The sequence below is a fragment of the Sphaerodactylus townsendi genome, linkage group LG06 (assembly GCF_021028975.2).
Source record: "Sphaerodactylus townsendi isolate TG3544 linkage group LG06, MPM_Stown_v2.3, whole genome shotgun sequence".
Classification (NCBI taxonomy): Eukaryota; Metazoa; Chordata; class Lepidosauria; order Squamata; family Sphaerodactylidae; genus Sphaerodactylus; species Sphaerodactylus townsendi.
The window spans coordinates 80,220,477-80,238,010 of record NC_059430.1 but is presented as its reverse complement, the minus strand read 5'-3'; the positions used below and the strand labels follow the sequence as shown (position 1 = coordinate 80,238,010).

The following is a 17,534-nucleotide window of genomic DNA, read 5'->3' as shown; positions in this document are numbered from 1 at the left end:
ATATTGTGGCTTGTGTGTTAAGAATCTTGAAAGAAGTATTAAATTATGAAAGTGAGGCTTTACCTTTAAATGGACTTGTTCTTTATGTCTCAGTAAAAAGGATCCAATTCTTCAACGTTCCCTCCAAGCCAAAGAAAAATATATTTGGAGACAAGACCCCTTAATTTCAATAGAACTAAATTATAAGGCAATGAATTTAAAGAAAAGTATGTCAAAAACAGAAATCTTTCTGGAAGTGCTGATTATTTTCAGGATTTTCAGAACCATTTTTCCTGAAAAATCCTGGAAATATTTGGGAGAGCCAAAAAAATACTCCCAAAATACCAACAAAGTATTTTCCAGGTATTGTTTTGCTTCGTTTCAGCCAAATTCAAACCCGTTGTCATTGACTTAGGATGCTGGACTACTGGATCGTGGATCATTGGCCTCAGTAGGGCTTTACCATTGGCTCACTGGATGGGGATAAGCAGACACCAAAGACAATTAAAGGGAAAGACAATATGACTTACTAATTGTAGGGCAGTGTGAGGTATAGCTGCACTAAAGAAATGAGCCTAGCCATACCAAACAGCTGCTCAGTGATTAGCAGTACCAGTGTATACACCATTAACAGCTGATATTGATAGTCATGTATTTGCATAGCACTAAAATAGCAGCCTTCGTCATTACCAGGGGTAGGGAACCTGCGGCTCTCCAGATGTTCAGGAACTACAATTCCCATCAGCCTCTGTCAGCATGGCCAATTGGCCATGCTGGTAGGGGCTGATGGGAATTGTAGTTCCTGAACATCTGGAGAGCCGCAGGTTCCCTACCCCTGGTCATTACCATCTTATGACGCTTCAGTCTTCCACCAAATGTCCTTTCTGCTGTGGCTTCCTTTCGACTTCCAGTGAATCACCTCATGAGCCACTGCTGTGAATCACCTGCTGCTTTCTAGTTCTCTCCAGTGTGTCCCCAACCTGCGTAAGGGTTACAAGTAAGCTGAACCACTGTTTTTACCTCATAAGACATTGCTCTCTCATTTCTTTTTTTAGGCAAACTGTTATCAGCCCTGTGCCACCTAAAGATCCAAGATATGCTTTGAATGAGAGACATTCCCTTTCACTGAAAACTGCCTGGGTGTCTGTATTCATGTTCTCAAGAGAGGAAATCTATTGTTTCATTGATCACTGCCACGGCAACTCTTATCTGATCAAATTAGCATTTGTGATACTAAACCTAGAATAACCAACAACCATCTTCAGCATAATCTTAATTATAAAGTGAATTATCATTACAGAGCTGGTCTGCAGGCTACAATTTGCAGCTCAGAAGAAACCCATCAAAAGATTAATTAGCTATTTGCTAGCTACCATAAAGATGAAATGTGTTCATAGCATTATTGTGAACACTTCCAGATCATAGTTTAAGAATGCCAGGGTGGGGGATTTGCCTTCTTAACTGCTCCTTTTCCACCTAAAAGACACTGAACTACTTTGGCCCGAAGAAGCCATAAAATGCAGCCCCGGACTTACCTGGGGCTGCCGTTGTGGCAGGAGACGGGGAGTTACAAGCCCCATCTTCCCAGTAGTGTACATGCAAGGAGGGGATCATGTGACAGGACCTGGCAGGCGCTAGTCACATGATGGGGGCCTTCGTCATGTGTGCCTAAGGGATGTGCGCACCTATAGAAGGCAACATGTGGTGTGCTTTGGCCTCTTTTGAGGCAGTAGAGCGAGCAGACCCTGCCTCCCTCCCATTTTGATTAAATGGTTCACTGGGGTTCATAATGTTTGTTCATGTTTTTCATCGCAGCCTTGGTGGGTTTGGGCAAAGAAGCATATCTTTTCTGGGGAGGCTGAGCTTGCGTGACGGACCTCCCTGCAGTTGGGGGTCTCAATAAGAGTTCTGGGGGTGAGGTGGGCTTGAGAACACAAACTGTGCAGGCTCTTCTAGGGAGCCTGCTATCCCTGGCAGGAAGGGGTGTCGCATAATGGGCATGTGCTTAAGTGGCACCAGTACTGGGGATACAATTGGCTACAGACTTCCTGACCAGAATAAGGAGGTAGATGTGTTACCCGAATTAGTGGGGTCTGTTCCCTTTTAACCTGGGGAATTAGCAGGAACAGACCTTGCAGTGCAAGAAGCAAGGTTTTGGGATCTCTACCAATTTTTACAGGGGGGTTTTCCTTTAGAAAGCCACAGGAAACCAGAATTTAAGTGAAGTTTCACAATTTTATTAAAGAATAAAAATAATTTTTGGCAAAACACACATACAGATTTTCAAGGAGCCTAGAATATAGATAGATGGGAAAGAAGGATAGATGGGAATGGTAGAGGTCATTGCAGGGAGTGTGATATTTACCTGTTCCAGGAGAAAGAGATCTGAAAAAGCAGGAGCCAATGCCCATGTTGGATGTAAAGAGAAATGGGCGACATTGGGCACAATGGAACTGAACTAAAGGTAGTTTAGGGATCAATGAGTGAGGTGGCCTCATCTGGGCAAACTAGATAGAAGAAATGCTCATCTTCTGGCAATCTTCCTGTGCAAAACTTCTGGTTTGGGGAGAGAACAATACAGTGGAAAATGACTTGAATGTGTCAGAGCCACAGAGAGTCTAGTTTTGAATTAGATTTTAGGCAGAGTTCATGAATTTACAACCCAGGGTATTCCAACTCAAAGTAATGTTTGATGGTTCTCTGGTAGTATGGCAGGAAACACTGTGATTAAATCAACTAGAGAAGAAAGAAATTAGGAAGGTTAATTGTGTTGAGGCTGAGTAGTATTTGCATACCTTTTGTGAGCTAGAGTACAGGTGTGTCTTCCCAAGGCCTTTGTTATCCAGATTGCAGTGACAGAGGCTTCAGGAAAGATGTTGCTCATTGCCATGCATACTTGATTAGACAGTGGGCTGGAGAGGAATGTTGCAGGCAGAGCCCTCTCTTTTAGTATCAAGGTCCAGAATTAAGATTTTGCTTCCATCTTAGTCTCAACTGTCTATGACACCAATAGAGAAGTGACTGGTAGGGTACATCTCAGAAACTGGTCCCCCGCCTTACTATGGATTTGCTTGCCAACAGATGCTATTTTCTTTAATGCAGCTTGACAGAGTATCCAGGAAACATGCAGTTATGGGTGACTTCCATTTTCTTAATGTGTGCTGGGAGACAAAGTCTGCTAAGCATCCACAGTAACAAAATTTCCTTACCTTTCTGGCCAACAACTTCCTTTTTCAAATGGTGAAGGAAGCTACAAGGGGCTCAGCCATACTTGACAATATTGGCCAGGCAAAAATTGGTAGATGGAGTGAAGGTGGTGGCAGGGATCCTAGGGGGAAGTGACCATGCCCTCCTTGGATTTCTTTTACCATGCAGCACTAAGGAAGTTTATAGACAGATATGTTATATTTTAGTAGGACAGATGTCAGTGAGCCCAGGTGTATTATGAGAATCATTCCATGGGCACATATTTTGGAAGGGAAAGGAGCAAGTGAAAGGTGGGCTTTCCTGAAACAAGAGCTTTTGCAAGCTGAAGCCATCACTATTCCAACAACATGAAAACATGGAAGAGGATCTAAGAAGCCATGTGGATGTACAGAGAACTCCAGGATGAGCTAAGGAAAAGGAAATGTGGAAATGTAGGCAAAGATATACCTCTAAATAAGAGTTTCAGAGGGTTCCTAGGCATGGTAGTTCAGTTGTCAAGAGAGGCCATAGCTCAGATTGGGTTGAAGCTGACTAGGGATATTTGCTAAAAGAAAAGCTTCTTTAGATATGTGAGGAGCAAATGCAAGGTAAAAAAAGGGATAGGGTGTAGTAATGCACTGCTGACCCAGCAGCACCGTGGTAGAACGTTGGAACGCCAACGGACCCTCTGACCCCTTCTGGTTTCGCATCCGCTGACTCCCCACTCCTCATCCCCCCTGTGGAGTCACGGGTCATGAACTGTCTGAAACAGTGCCACCGAGCGCAGGGACAATGGTTCTTGCCCCCCAGGTGAGGATTAGGCTCCAGACGCTTCACGCTCCTCTCCGCGACGACGTGAGCCAGGTGGAGATCATGCATCACATGATGATCTCCCCGGAGCCTCCGCCTCGCTCTCCCGCTGAACTCCCCGGTCCTCCTCCTACCAGCCCCGATAGAATAACAATAAAGGTGCCAGGAACCAGCACGCTGGGAGACTTCGGGCTTAGGAACATCGGACCTCCGGGCTCCCGCTGCTGGCGATCTCCACCAGATGTTATCCTCTCGTTCCGTCTAGTTCGTTCACCGCTGGACCACGTGGAGTCGCATCTACAAGCTGGTGCGCCGAAACCGAAGATCTCTCGAACCTCCCACCCTGCTCTCACCGTCGCTTGGGAAAGGGCCAGCTGATACCGAAGTCCGGCTGGATCGGAAGCGCATCCAGGGACCACCGTTTAGTAGTATCACGCTTGTCCCTCTGGATCGGCGCAGATCCAGAGACACGCTGGCGTCCTAGGACACTCTCCTCTTCCATCCGGACGGAACACCGGTGAGTATAGGGAGCTTGCAAAAAAGCAGGGCCCATGACAAGCACGTTGACGAACTGAAAAGCGTTAGCTGAAATCACGGCAGGGTCCCCTCGTAAAGCAGAAGGGAGCTGCGCATAAGAATTGGTTGAGGAGGATTGAAGCTCAGTGTCCATGGTACCCAGAGGGGGACATTGAATCTTAAGGACTGGGAAAACATCGGGCGACTTCTTAGCGACACAGAGCCTCGTGGCGCCCGATGTCACTGCTACTGGCATGGAGACATATGTTGTAATAAATAGGTCGCCATCAGCCTGCAGCACCTTATGGCTCCCTTGCTGTAGGTCAGCCCTCCTTCGATCTTTCACCTTCTCAAATTTCAACCTCTGAATTTTCTCTTATCCACTTCAGTGGACGCCTGTCACCTCCCTTGCTGCCCCTTTGCTCCTTAAGCCCATTTCAAACTCCTCTCCCCAGCGGCTCAGCCTCAGCCCTCCCCACTGTTCTCGGCTTCTTCATTTTCTCCGAAGCCACCTGTGCAGACCTCCGTCAGGCGCCACGTAATGGCGCGGGTTTCAAAACTCTCGCCAGAAGGCAGTATTAGCCACGATCTGCAGAAGAAAGAAACTCCTAGATTTGGAAGACGCATGCCGATATTCTTGCATTGTGCCAAAGCCGTCCCATTTCACAGGATACCGAGGGGGGGAGGGTGGCGTCATTCGGCGGGTTAAGTCGATTACCGCCCTCTTTAAACTTATGGAACATCCTCACTTGAGTCTCCAAAGCGACATGCTTGAGACACTGAGGGAATCACAGTAGCCCCTACGTGGAGCTAGGCATGCTGGAGGCAATCGCGAGTGGAATCATCCCTAATGGTTCCGGACGACTGGAAAACCACGCTTTCGCATGCTCCTGAGCCCTGCACAATTTTGTGATTCTGGGAAAGCTTGAAGTTCCGCCAGCAATGCATCAGCAGTGGAGCCGCCTCCGGGGGCGCCTAGACAGCCGCTCAGCTTTACGTGTTTCGATGCTGGGTTCGCCAACCCCAACGATCAGATTGTCCTGCGCATTTTGAGGCCACCCGCACCCCGGGTTAAGCCTTCTTGGAGGTGCGCCTCTATAAGGCATTTATCAATGTCCCCAATGCGGGCCAGCCAACCCAGAGTTTCTCAACCATCCGGCAAAACCCCAAGAGCTCCTATGCCGAAGCTTGTGGAACCCAGGCTTCCAGGAAGCGCTCAAGAGGCAGGTAGATAGCGAAGAGGCCCAAAACGAAAGCTCCTCATGCGCCTCGCAAAAGAGTGAATCTGCCTTCCACGGAGTGCCGTGAGCAATCACTGGCCAAGACCTGGGCAAAAAGTGTCCTGAACTGGCCGACATGCTTAATGGAAGGCTTGCCAGGACATCGGATCCTCTGCCCACCAAGCTGAAGCCTCCTTGGCCGCAGCACTCTCCACCGGGCGGGAGGCAGCCTCCTAGGACATGAACTGCTTTAACTCGCGGCAGACCCGGACACTTCCGAAGAGAGTGTAGGGCAGGCCCGGTGGGGGGGCTTCAGCACAACCCCGATGCGCGAGGAGGGTCCTCCCCAGGAGGAGAAGGCTTGCACCTAAAACCCGGTGCCCACGATGCCAGAAAGGCTTCCAGACTGGAGAAACGACGTCTGCCTGGAAACTCCCGCTCCTCGGGCGTCTTCCCCAGCCCAGGACCACAAGGAGGAGAATACTACAGCAGACCCAAACACCAAGGCCCCTGCCCACAAACCACCCCCTCGCGTGGCATCTCGCCGGCCGATGCACCCAGCCCATCTCCCTTTAAGTTCCCCACTGTTCAGGTTCTTGCAGCCGCCCTCAACCCAGTATGACGGAGCCCATCCCTACCTGGGACTATTGGGCTGAGTGCTGCCGGAAGGCCTTCTGCCGTGAACAGGGACTGTTCCATGCGTCCCCTCGAGTGATTCGACTCCACGCGCAAGTTGGCGACCCATCCATCTCCAAGTCTGGACAAACATCCCACAGGGAGTTGCCTGCCGTTGAGCCAGCTGCGCCCAGTTGATTCTCTTGCCCCATGCGCTGCCCGCTGCCGACCCAATAAAGGCTACAAGCTCCCATGTTTTGCAGCCAACACATGGCGCGAGCTCTTGCCACCTCACCGCTTCGGTGAGCGGTGGAGATTGACGCTATCAGGGAGCTCCACGCCCATGCCACCTTGGAGCTTCGCCATAGAATGGATGTATGTTCCTAAGGGCTCCTGTGGGCTTGACACGGCGCTTGATGTTACCGTCTATCAGAGCAGCCGAGTGGCCCGACCAGTGGCCGACCGAGGCTTGCCCGCACATCTGGGGAGTGGGAGACAAACCCCTTGAGGAGCGGAGCATCCGGGCCTGGCCACGGTCAACAGCCCAGGACTTCGGCTGAAAGGCAGCTCACAGTCCGCCCCATCGCTTTTAGACATCCATAAAGTCAATCCTCTGGGGAAGGGGAGCCTCAATGAGCTCATCAGGTCAAAATTCGACTTTGGTCTGGGATGGGGTAAAGCCGTCACAGATCATTGATCCCAACTCCGTGCCTTCCGAAAAAATTACTTTCTAATTTCCGTAAGAAAGAACCTGTTTCCCTCTCCCCTCCTCTTTACTTCCTTCTGTTTTTTCGACCAGTAGAGGCAGGAGGGCCAATTGGCTGACATCGGCCTTCCCTGGATTAAAATCTGGGCCCGTCCTGACTTACCGCCCAGCACTGCCATAAATGTTTGACCAGGCCCCAGTGTTAAAAAAGGGCTGCCACCATTATGCCCCTAATACTTCCAAACCTTGTTTGGGTATCGAGGGCTTGCCCTTAAGCGCCTGGCAACTTTATCAATTACCACGTTGAAGGCTGAAGTGCTTGGCCGTAAACCGCCCCTTTTAAGGAGCGGCTTCTCTATGAGGCAGGCTGCACCCTGCAAGATAATTCGATTCACAAAATCTTTTAGGCACTCCATCCTAGCTTCCTATCGTTAGCCACTACAATGCTCACGGTAAGTGCAACTCCCTTGCAAAGAAACCCCCCCCTCTTTTTTTTGTTTGTGAAAAGCGCAGTGAATCTGCCTTCTTGAATCGCCTTGGATTGCATCGTTCTCCGGATGCACCTGATCTCCTCTGTGCTTCCAAAAGTTCCTTTTGTGTTGCTGATTAAGCATTGTACACCCATTAATCCCTCTAGGACCCAGCCTCTGTCCCCTCTCTCCTCTGAGGCTCCTGGACTCCCTCTGCCTGGATCTAATTCTGATGATCTGCTCTGAATAATTCTTTAATTTAGGGCTGCCTACTCTCCTGCCCCTCCTGTCAAACAATTAAAGAAGTAGGTGTAGAAGTGCCCCCTTTAGGAGAGTTTGCATTGCAGTGTTTTGCAACCCTTCACAGGGCTTCTGTGTGCCTAACAAGCCTTCTTATGTTTAAACTCTAAACTCTAAACCTAACTCAAAACAAAAAACCCTGATCCTGATCTCCTGCACATCCGCTTTAGAACTGATCAGACCCTGGGTCTCCCCATAACCTGGGGAACCAGTAGGTGCAGCCAGTCCCTCTTCCTACAGGTCCCTGTGGACTCCGATTCTGCACATGACAGGCCAAATCCATGGAATAAAATTCTCAGGAGGAAACCAACTCTGTCCTGGAGATGGAATCATTATTCTAAAGTGATCTCAGCCTCAGCTGTCTTAACAGGAACGCCGTCCACACACACCCAAAGCATCCTTTCTTAATTTATCTGGGGAGACGTCAAGTGCTACCACCAGCTGTTCTAGAGTTGCTGCACCAGTATATTCACCTAGAGACACTGGAGAAACTCTGTGCAGCTGCCTTTGAGTATCATCACTGGGAATCCCTATGCCACTCATTCAGTGTCTGTTCTGAAGTCTCCCTGCCTATGGCTATCTGCCACCCCCTGACGAGCTTTCACCTAGATTAAGATTCTCAGAAGTGTTTGCTGCCGCTGCCAATTGTCTTATTCTTTTCAAAGTTCAAGCCAGCAGCCTAGGAGTTTGGAGAGCTCTGCTAAGCCTCCTGGGGCTCTCAAGCTCCTGTTTGCAGGAAGCTTTTTCCTGAGACTTCTGAAGTGAGTTCTGGGCTAAGCCCCTTCATGAATTGCCCTCATCCATCTAGTGATTCTCTCTCTTGAGCTTGAATGGGGACCTGCCTGTCTTAAACCTCCTGGCTGATGCTCTCTCCCTTGTCACCAAGACTGCTCTCATGTAATCATTTATCTTTGTTCCTTGGATCTCCAAGCAGCCAAATCTGGGAACCCTAATTCTAAGCCTGGCCCATCTGAGTCAGTTTGGTCAATTGAAATCCTGTGGACACACAAGGAGGATGATTCTCCTGAGCCTGAAACATCCTGGTTCCCAGGGGTTTGTTCTTGACTCCCAAGTGGAGAGAACGTTGCTATATCCCTGCCCCATTCTCTGCTCGAACTCTTTTGTTGTCTCTAGTCATTAACATCGCCCTGGCCCCAGGTTCCCACCCTGGATTTTGCCTGTCAGCTTCTGCCGCTCATGCCTTTCGACCCCTCCTGTCAAATGATGAATTTTCCCTCTCCGAAGTTTTGGAGTTCGCCTCCCTCGCAACTTCCCTAGTGGGAGTCCCCGGACTGGATTCTTACAATGCTAAGACTACTAATGGCTTAATTGTGCCCTCATGGAAAGTCTGATCAATGCTACCACTCTGAGCTTGCCTTGGATGCTCTGGGCCTCCTTAGCAGCAGGAACCTTCTACTGGGAGCTACTCCCAGATAAATTGTGTCAGCTATTGATGGCATTTATTGTTAAGACATTCTACCAAGGTTGTGAGAATGCCAGAAGATGAACAGTTGTTTTAATCTTTCTGATAATTCTCAATTTTGAGTCTCATGGAAGCACGTGAGCTGTATGAAGTTAGGAGCTCCAATTCTAGGCAGATAAGCTGTGTTGCCCCATTGGTGGTCAGTCCTCTTGGAGCTGGCTGTCGGGAGGGCATTGTTGAGTGCTATTGCACAGGTTCAGTATTTGGTTTGACCAGTGTGCCTCACATTCTCGGATCTTGTTTCTGCCTGAATGTGGGTAGTTCTGAATATTTGTCTGTAACGTCTGTAAGAAGCCCCTCGAATTCTCCTTTACTCCAAACCAAGTTCCAATCAATGTTATGACAAGTTGGAAGTTTGGGTCATTTCGGGACTTAGATCATGAGGAGGACAGAAGTGCCCCTTTAACTCCACTCCCTTGAGTACTTCGGTCCCCCTTCTAAAATGTGTATGAGTGGAGGATGTGGTAATGCACTGCTGACCCTAGCAGCACCGTGCAGAACGTTGGAATCTCCTAACGGACTCACGGCCTTCTTGGCTCGCACCCCACCCTCAATTCCCTCATCCCAGAGTCATGGGTCATGAACCATCTAACTCAGTTCGACCGGGCTTAGGGACAATTTAAGTTCCTGCCTCCCCCAGGTGAGGATTAGGCTCCCAGGATCACTACGTGCCCCTCTCCTGATGTGAGCTAGGTGACTCATGCATCACATGGATGATCTCCTACGACCTCCAGTACTCCCTGCTCTCCCTGAATTCCCTGGTCCTCCCTCCCACACTGGTTGAGAATAATTGAATTAGTGGTGTACAGAAACCAAAGGACGCTGGAGACTCAAGGAGGGGAAATCACTTGATCCTCCTGGGCTCCCTGGCTGTTAGCGATCTCCACCTAGATATTATTCCTCAGCTGCCTGGTTTCTGCCTTCCACTGACCACGTGCATGGACTTAAGGCTGGGAACTCTGGTAGGGAAAATGAGAACTCTGACAGAGGACAGAGCAAGTAGAAAAGTTCAATGATTATTTAGTCTCAGGGTTTTTTTTCTGAAAAAGACAATGGGTCCACATAGTGATGGTAGTAGGCAAGCTACGGTATCCGGGCTGCTGGTTGACATGGATAGAGAGGAGGTTGGTTTGAGAAGTACTCCTGAGCCTGCATTTGGATGATGGCCAGATCCTCTGGACCTATGGAGGGGTATGCACCTGTATGAGTGCTTGGAAGCTGAACTTCTAAAAGGCTTGCAGGCTTTCAAGGACTCTTGGAGGATGGAAGATGTGCCACAAGACTGAAGGATATTACTGTTATCCCAGTCTTCAAAAAAAGGAGGAGGGGAAAACCAGAGAACTACAGACCAGCCAGAGCAACTTCTGTTCTAGGAAAGATATTCGAGCAGATTTTAAAGTGGTCGCTCTGCAAGCATCTGAAGGGTAACTTGTAAGATTTCATAGTCTCACCATATACCACAATGATAACGGCTACACCCAGAGTATTGTGTGCAGCTCTGGAGGACTCCAAAAAAGATGTGGGCAGAATAGAGCTGGTGCAGAGACAGTGATGAGGCTGCAGACAAGCCCTACAAGGAAAGGCTGAGGGACCTGGGAATCTTCAGTCTGGAAAAGAGAAGGTAGAGGGGGATACATCATTGCTCTGTGTAAATATTTAAAAGGCTGTCACTTAGAGGAGGGCAGGGAGCAGAGGACAGAACTCACAATATAATAGGGTGTACTTATGAGCGGAGGGGGGGTACTCCTAGCTGGACTTTGAGTGGGGAGGAAAAATCCTAATTGATTAGTTCAGTACAGTGGACTTGGCTGCCTATTATGAATGGGTGAGCTCTCCCTCTCTGGCAAAACCCCCCAAGGAATAAGCTGGGACAAACATTCTCAGAGACTGGTATTGAGCAGGGGTTGGGCTAGATGGCATGTATGATCCCTTCCAACTCTATGATTCTATGAACCCATCTTGAATCTCAGTGAGAAAGGCTGAGTATAAATGACCCAAATGAATGAATAACTGATGTTCCAACCCCTTAATAATAAAGCTTTGCTTGTTCCTTTTGGTTCCTTTTCATTTTCTAGCTTCTGGTACTGTCTTTTCCTGATGCGGTTGCCACAACAATGCAAATCCAGAAAGGTTTGTTGAGGTGTCACAGGAATGGAGCATATCTATGGTGAGCACTCCAACATTTTAAATTCCTTTTCTAATAATCTCAAGCATAGAGTTTGCCTTGTTCACTGATACTGTAGTTTGAGTCAACATAATGGTTGAGTGATCCACTACAACTCCAAAATCTCTTTCTCTTTCAGTCTTGACCATTTCAGACTCAGTCAGCATGTATTTAAAGTTAAAGGGGTTTGTTTGAATTATGAATATGCATCCCCTTACATTTACCTACATAGCATTAGATTTGCCATATTGTTGCTCACTTATCCAGTTCAAAGAGATCTTCCTCAAATATGTCACAATCCTCCTTGTTATACTAACCTCTGCTTTTTCCCAGTCTCTACCCTTTTTGAGCTCTTTCTGCAGCTCTGTCAACCAAAACTAATGTCGACTAAAAGCTGCGGCTGACCTGTTCTTTGTGAGGGCAATGGGACTGCCATTTGCTTTAAATATATAAAATAAATCATAAACTTGGGAAGAACCCAATGGAATATCTGCAGCACTGGGATTACAACTGGTTCTATTAACTAAATGTTACCAACTTTCAAAACCCTACTGACAGAACATAGCAGTATACTCTTATGTGCTGTGGATGTTGTATTTAAAGCAAACACATTCTAACACGGTGGCTTTTTTTAAAAGAAAGAATGCAGAAAAGACAACCAGGTCTGAATTTAAATTTCTCTATTGAATTTGTCTTTGAGATAAACAGAATTTCAATAATAAGCTTATCTGAACTCTTGAAGCATGAAAGAAAGTAGTTCCTGCTAATCACAGACTAACAATCGGAACTCTGCCTTTCATGACTGAACACCTCTAATAAACTGAGGAGTATTTGTAGGAAACTGCTAGGCTTCTTTCTATGCTGATTAAAGGGTCACTTGACATCTGTCAAATCTTTTGAGGTTCCAAAACAGGAAAGCAACAAATAAGCCCACACATACAAAAAATGCTTTAAAAAGAAACAGCTCTTCATTCAAATCCTTACAAGTTCAAGCCAAGCCAAACTATACTTTGTCTCACTGTAAAAAAGAACCCCAAAGCTGAATGAATCCACAGCCACTTCCTGGACCTTATTGTAGTGGAATGTTCTGTTGCAGTCCTAGTGCCTGCCCAGTTCTCCCCACCCCCGTCCCAATTTTCTGGTAGAATTTAAAAGTTTTAAGTGCTCCTTGTGCCACTTGCATCAGAACCTTTATTCTGTGCACCACTGAGCTTTTTACTTTGATAAAAGAGCATTGTTAGTGCCTCTAAAGACTATTAGTAAGACCTTGTCTGTTGCATCTATCATTTTGAGTCAGTGTCAGCGCAGAGCAACTGTCATTTCCTGCCACACCACCACGACTACATTTGTTTCTTTGGCTGAGACAGAATACAGTAAATGAAATATCCATCACTGTTTCAAAAGCCACATGAACATCACTGAAGTAGGAGACTGCACTGCAATTGGTAGGACCAAGCAGGGAAGTCATATATTCTCCCCAGCAAATCCTGCTCTCAGTTGAGGATATCAGATTCAAAGGTGTTGTGTGTAGTGATGGTATATTATGCCAGAGGTGTGTAACAACATGACATGATTTCTAATGGCCGCAGAAACATAACTGCTTTTTTTAAAAATTCAAACTTAAGTTTCATATAGCCAACCTATCCTGATTTCCTACCTAAGATGATTCAAGCAAACCAAGGAATCTTACTGATTGCATTCCCCACAGGAAATCATCATCCTCTGTAATTCAAAAAAAGTAACCTCTCCTTGCCAGGGCTCAGTGGCCCCAGCTAAAGGTAGTTAGCCTTGTTTATAGTTAGTGAGAGAAGATAGTTATCACTAAATTCAGTCCCAATCAGTTAAATGGGATTTAAGGGCAACTATTTATCTCTGAATTGGGGGGTCACTGGATTTTTAGGAGGGGTTTTCACATCATGTCCCATCAATTCCATATTTATCTCTACATTATGACTGTCAGTTCCCCAGGATCAGAATTCTACACTATAGGGATAACACCTGGAGCTGAAACACACTGTGATGGGCAGCCATTTTATCGGAAGTGGCCCCAAGCAGAGCCACAATGTCTTACGGCCTGCAAGAGAATGACCCTTCGAAGCAGGACTTCTAGTTGGTTGATATTCATTAGCTCCTTTGTCTGCCCTCTAAGAGGTGTCGCATCATTAATTAAGGATGTAATCCCAAATATACATTACCTATGTTGCGACCAATGCTGTTTTGGAAGATCTGTCTAACAGTGATGTGCTTCATCTAACCAGCAGAGGTTGGGACCTCATGTCCAGTTTGGCAACCTTTTGATTGTCATGCCTCTTTCTTCATGAAACTAAAGAGCTGATTTTATTCAGATTGCTTAGAATTGCAGCATATCTCTGCATTACAGACCTCAGGGGTATACCACTGTCTCTCCATTTTATGAACTGCTGAATTAACAGGATGGAAGTTATAACATCTGTCTTTATTCCTAATGATCTTGGCTTAAATGCATATGTTCTAACATCGCTGAGAAGCTCATTATGAATAAAGCCAGTAGCCACCTGCTTTCTGGTAATGTCTTATAATGATTCTTCATATTTCTATATCATGACTAGTGGCAGAGTTTCTGGTAACTCCTGGATCAATCAGTGAGACAAGATCTTTACTGCATGAGCCAGCAGCCATGGTAAATAATCAAGAGCATTTATATGGGTATTGAGTGTCTATTTCACTTAAAATGAAAACACTAACATAAATATTCTGTATTTAGGGTATATCAAAGCTCATCTTTACAGCAGTTTAAGCAAAATCAATTATAAGTAATCATTATCCTCCATGAAAGAATTACTTTTCCAATACATAACAACAATGGCTTTAATGCTAAGCTCACTTTCTGTTTATGGTGAGCCCTTCTGGCTGCATAAGAGGGGGGAAGGTGATTGTTGCAGCTCCCCACTGAACATCCTAGTTTGATCCTCAAAATATTCTTAACCTATGAGGGGACATGGTTCTGTTTTGTTTTTATCCATCAAGTCACAGCAGACTTATGGCAACTCCATAAACTTTTCAAGGCAAAAGACATCTGTCACTGCCTGCCTCTGTATCATGACTCTGGCAATCCTTGGAGTTCTCCTATCAGGGCTGAAAGTGTAGCACTGGTCCAAAGTCACCCAACAAGCTTCCAAGGCATAAGCGGGGATTTGAAGCGGAGTTTTCCAGGTCCTAGTCCAGCACCTTAACCACTACACCACACTGACTCTCAGTATAGTATTTGGGGGCGGGGGGACATAAGTAACTGCAAAAGGAGTAGGGAGATGAGAAAGTCACTGTTTGGGCAGCACAACTCTGTTCATGCTGTGTAGGATCCAAGTCTATGTAAATCTCAAATACATTTATTTCAGTCCTGGTTCAGACAAAAAGCAACACACACAGTGCAATCCTAAACACAGCTACATCTTTCTAACCCCATTGACTTTGGGAGACATTATTTTAGGATTGGGGCCACCACCTTGGCAGTTAAGCTCTGAATGCCAGACTCATGAATACAGGCCATTGATATAATGCGGTCCTTCACAGTTTGCACACATATCCATCTACATTTGACCTGTTGTTCTTCTAGTTGCAGAATCCTGCCTCAAGTCAATTCAGGTGGGCGGCCACAGCATTGTGCACTGGGCTGGCAGATAAGCCACATCAAATGGTTGGGAACACATCTTGGCCAGGAGGACTTCCTGCACATCTCTTGGACTGGGCTCCACAATATACAATGGAGTGAGGTGGTACTGGCTATCCTGCATCGTTGAGTGTTTTGGTCCTTCAGATGCTATCATCATCCAGCTCAGACAGAATGATCTAACTGCCTGAAAAAGCCTTGACCTAACTTTCATGATACAGGCCAACATGTACAGTCCACTCAATAGGATTCTCACTATGTTTATCATATGGTCTGACCTGTTGGAGAGGTGCACCTGGTAAGGTGCCTATAACCCTGAGAATGTTGATGGCCCCAGAATCTCAAGCGGCCGGCGGCCTATCACCAGAGAACTGTAATGGACAGTACTGGCCTTACCTGGGTTGTGCTAGCCTATCTGAATGTGGTGTTTTTTCACTCCACTCCTACCTTGGCCTTTTGATCCCCTCCCCCTTTTTCGTTGTACTGGGTGGTAGTGCCTATTAAGACAGGTGAGGATCCCCAGCCATTCATTTTGACGATATGTCATTGGCATCAACAGTGATCCAGTTAGGCAGTTCCAAACTGACCCGTCTGATGGAGGGACAATTTGAACTCATGACTCACTGATCAGAGATGGGTCTTGGGTCCTAGTGATATGTTTCATGGCCATTGGTCAATCGGCCAGGAATTGCTCCAAGGCACTCTGAGCTGAGTTACCGGGATGGAGTCTCCACTATTATTTTGGATGGTAGTTTATTTCCACTTGGTAAGTTTCTCATAGGCGTGGCGGCAGAGGGTTTACCCAGTTCAATTTGTGGTCTCTTATGGATCACTTCAAGGCTATACAAGGGCTTCAATTATTATTACACCATGGCAGCGGCTCCAGTAGGATGAAGTTCATTCCCCGAGGCCGAATTCAGGACTGTCAGCTTGTTTGGTGAAGTCATTAGTTCACAGAGTTTCGCGTATGTAAAATCGCCTCGTTCTCTAATTTATTCCGGTTTTAGATCTCAGTAAGCTTCAGCGCATTTAGGTGTTGGCGTGGGATACGTTGGGACACAGCTTTGGAGCATTGGGCTCTGGGTTAATGGTTTTGCTGCGGAAGAGTCTAGGATGCGGGATGGAGCCCTCGTTTGGGACCTGTCCATACGTTATGTTATCAAGCTTGGACAACTATGAGTTTTACAGCATGGGATGCACTGCCACCGTCACTGAGTCCGGTACGAAGCAGTCTCCTGCTGTGGTGATCATCATCCCTGTTCAGAAGGGCATTGGCTGTCAGGCTGGTTGTCTGCAGCTTGGAGAGCTGCATCAGTGGCTCCCATTGGCCAGAATGATTGGTTACGCCTCAATGCAATCATGAGGCGGTGCATGGTGGAGTACTTATCAGCCCTTGCAAAGAGGGAGGCTGGTTACAAGATTTGCAGCTTTCTAGCTCCTGACCTCCTGGCCGGAGTCTCTGGAGTCCTGGCGGGGAGGTCCTGGTTCTCCAGCTCTATTAATCCCTTAAAACTGAAACCCAAAGTATACAATATACAAGCATGCAGTCAAGTGGTATGGGAGTCAAGTGGGGAGGTTATCCCTCAGGATAAAACCTTGTTGGCCAACACTTGTCCAAGTCGGGCAGAGAGATGTGGTGATGCCATGAAGCATACATTACAGTGGTACCTCAAAAATCGCCAATAATCCATCCGGAGATTATCAGCGATTTTCAAAAATGGCGTATTTCGAGAGTGAGTCGGCTTGTTTTGAAAACATGCGCCAATGCATACCACCATTTGCACTGCCACAGCGCCCATTGTGAAAAGTAATATACGCGCTTAACTTGTCAGCATTTCTGCGTACCCTTCCCAGTTCAGTCAGCCAAAAATCAAGGCACCCATATGTCACGATTTTCTTGAGTGAGTGAAAATTGGCGCCTGGCAATCGTCGATTTCTGAAATCGACGATTGTCGAAGGCATCGATTTTCGAGGTACCACTGTATTGCAGTGAAACATGTGGTCTTCTGGCGAGTGTTAGGATATGGCACAATTTAGCCACAGTCTCCCGTGCCAGGTACAGAATGAGTGGCGTAAAGGTAAAGGAGGTTGTCCTGCAGTCTGAGATATTCCATGCACAGGAGGCACATTTTCAGTCAGAAGGAATTCACCTGTCAGGCGAATCTGTATGCAGGTGTGCTGGAAGCTGGCGCGTACCATAGGCTGGGTGTTCTCTGGGCCCGGGAAGCTGGGGCAGGGCTGTGTCAAAGGCTCGAAAATTAGTGGCAGTGTTTGCAGGGCATAGGGAGTGCCAACATCCTTATCATGAGTAGGCAGAGCTTTTTTTGCAAATGAAATGCCGGACCTTCCCACATTGGGGGCCTCAATAAGAGGTCTGGGTAGTGGAGGGATCAATTGTGCATGCCTTGGGACTATGCTGGAGAGCTAGCTACCCAGCAG

At 47.0% G+C, this 17,534-nt stretch overlaps 1 long non-coding RNA gene across 1 annotated transcript; it reads right to left on the bottom strand.

Moving 5' to 3' along the window:
• Window positions 1-7,307: 7,307 nt before the first annotated feature.
• LOC125434357 lies at window positions 7,308-17,086 on the bottom strand. The gene is made up of 3 exons (XR_007244771.1): window positions 16,986-17,086; window positions 11,961-11,965; window positions 7,308-7,318 (listed from the first exon to the last, which is right to left on the bottom strand). It is a non-coding gene; the product is annotated as an uncharacterized LOC125434357 (long non-coding RNA).
• Window positions 17,087-17,534: the final 448 nt, after the last annotated feature.